The sequence below is a fragment of the Tachypleus tridentatus genome, unplaced genomic scaffold (assembly GCF_004210375.1).
Source record: "Tachypleus tridentatus isolate NWPU-2018 unplaced genomic scaffold, ASM421037v1 Hic_cluster_2, whole genome shotgun sequence".
In the NCBI taxonomy this organism is placed as follows: Eukaryota; Metazoa; Arthropoda; class Merostomata; order Xiphosura; family Limulidae; genus Tachypleus; species Tachypleus tridentatus.
Genome location: NW_027467782.1, coordinates 23,534,230 through 23,537,247, shown reverse-complemented (window position 1 = coordinate 23,537,247; position 3,018 = coordinate 23,534,230).

Below are 3,018 nucleotides of genomic sequence, written 5' to 3'. Positions count from 1 at the left end.
TTCGTTGGTAAAATGGTAGCCCAAGAGTTGGCGGTGGGTGATGATGACTAGCTGCCTTCCCTCTAGTCTTATACTGCTAAATTAGTGACGGCTAGCACAGGTAGCCCTCGAGTAGCTGTGCGCGAAATTCAAAACAAATCAAGTGATTCGTGGGAGTATTCTTTAATGAACCTGTTTTAGTATGAACAGTTGTAACACTGATGCACCACTCAACGGAAAAATAAAAGATCCCTGAATAAGGTTTACATAAATGAAAATTGTTTTGATGTATCAGTGTTGTCATCACTGCTGAGCAGTGTTGATAGTATGAAACGACCAGAAAAGTGTGTTTGAAAGTGCTATCGACTGACATTAGTCACTGCATTCTAACACTTTAAAATTACAATAAGTAATTACGAACAACATTTCCTATTTACAAAATTTAAAATTTTAATGAAGCTGTACAGCTTCCACTGAACATTCTGTTAGTTGTGTTTCTCAAAACGTACTGGTATGGGCGTTAACACTTTATTATTAATACAGCAAAAAACAACGTTTCGACCTTCCTTGGTCATCTTCAGGTTAACAAATAGAGAGTTTGCAACTGACCGTTGCCGGCCGTCCTGAAATACTTTTTATTTCAAGTAGGTTTCTGGTAGTCAAGAAGAATTCTTTTAGTTCCATGAACACATCAAGCAAGAATTAACTCCTGACTTCACATTAAATGGTATAATAAATTATTAAGTTATGAGACTAATTATATCACCTGTCAGGTGGAATTAATGTGTATATATACATATACACGCCTCCCTCGTTAGTCCAGCGGTATGTCTCCGAATTTACATCGCTAACATCAGGGATTCGATTCCACTCAGTGGGCTGAGAAATTGTCATCCCGGTTGGGGGGTTGTGCAGTAGGCTAACAATTGTTGTTGTTTTTGAATTTCGCACAAAGTTACTCGAGGGTTATCTGTGCTAGCCGTCCCTAACTTAGCAGTGTAAGATTAGAGTGAAGGCAGCAAGTCATTACCACCCACCGCCAACTCTTGGGCTACTCTGTTACCAACGAATAGTGGGATTGACCGTAACATTATAAAGCCCCCACGGCTGAAAGGGCGAGCATGTTTGTTACGACGGGGATGCGAACCCGCGACCCTCAGATTACGAGTCGCACGCTTTAATGCGCTTGGCCATGTTAACAACTGTTGGCTTCTTGTAAGGGTAAGGTTCAGTAGCCAGTGCAATAAATACTTACTGGATAGAGGAACTACATTTCTCTTCTTAAAATGTCATGTAAGAGGGGGATAGGAACAAAAGAAATGAACCCTTTCATTACAGACTCGCTGTGTGTGACTTTGTTCATAATCATCAGTTTCCACACTGTAACTTTTAAAATGATATGTGTATCTTCACAAAATCTGACTAGCTTTCTGTAAATATTACTAGTATTTTGTATACAAAAAATTAAAAGTTTTTGATCAAGTATTTTCACTAAAATTAAGTTATCTTTTGAAATTCAAGAATTGTTCAAACTAGTCCACTTTCTCTTTTCCTCCTCTTCGAAAACTGCATTACAACAAACTTTAAGTGTTTTCAATCAATGGCAAGTAGTGTAGTGACTAAAATATATAAGTTCAGGGTTGTAAGATAAAATACACTGTTTAATGTAAGTAGTGTTAATTTTGTGAGTTAATATTTCATGACTGTTTTGTTTCACAGTAAGAAAGTTGAAAGCAGAAGGTTATTGAAAGTTGTGTAATTCATATCAAGGCTACAGAGATTTCTAGAATGCCTCAATGCAAGAAATAAAAAGTGTCAACAACCATATTAAAGATCACAGAGTAGGAAGTGAGCCAAAAGTAAAACCAAGGAAAAGAGAGTTTCAGTCAGAGAGAAGTTAGAAAATGTGAAATGAATCATTTAAAATAGAGAAAAATAGTTTGACTTGTCAACTGCATTTTAAACCAATTGAATTTGGCTAAAATGGATTTTTGTGAAGAAGAGAACCATACAGTATTTAGATCCAGTTGTGATACATATATTGTGAAGAATTTGTCATGTTTCACTTGTTTTGAACATATTTTAAAATAAGTGGAATGCATGCTGTTCATTTATTTTTGAATTTATCTCCAAAATGTGGCAAACACCCATTGTAAAAGAATCCTTAGTCCAACACACCAATTTAAATGATTATATATACTATTTAAAAGTAAGTTTCTAACTGGAATGAAATCAGAACATTGGAATAATTGTGGTTCTTTAAAAAGCTGTGGGAGTGGGTGTGCTTTTAGGTCTAATACACCAGTGTCCAAATGTATTTCATAGTCACCAAAACTGTTTAAAATGTGTTTACATTTTCACCATTTGGAAAAACTGCATTTTATAATCACCAAAACTGTTTAAAATGTGTTAAAAGTTTTTCTATGTGGCAAAAAATTAACTGTGTTTTACAGATGGGTAAAAAATAAATAATAATGTTTTCAATTATTTATTAATAGAATTAATTATACTGAAAAATAGGTGGTAGAAGTAAAGCACCAGTTCACCACAGGTCAATAGCTGTTTTGGCATGTGTGAAGTGGTGACCATGTGAGACCCTATGGGTCTGAGGGATCCAGGGCATGTGAAAACAATATTCTTTTCTCTCTTCACATATCTGGTACCAATGAATGTGTTTGATTGTCAAACATAATGAATCTAATAATTACATGTTCTTATTCTGTTTGAAAAGAAGAAAGTCGTGTTTATGTTTATTATTTCCAAAACAAATCTGATTGATAAAATGTTTTAAAATGAATTTATTGCAAATAGAAACAGTTAACTGCTTTATAAGCTTTAATACTTTTAAAGACAAACATATTTATCAATGCATTTGATGCACAAGTAAAAGTATCACATGCTGAACTGGAAACAAGTGTTGATAAGTGGATATTTCTAGGCATCTGTTAAAAAAACCTTGCAAGAATTTTTTAAAATTATTTTCCTGATTCAGTAAAGTGAAACTTCAATTACTCAGGAGCCTCTTGTTGGGAAAGTTTT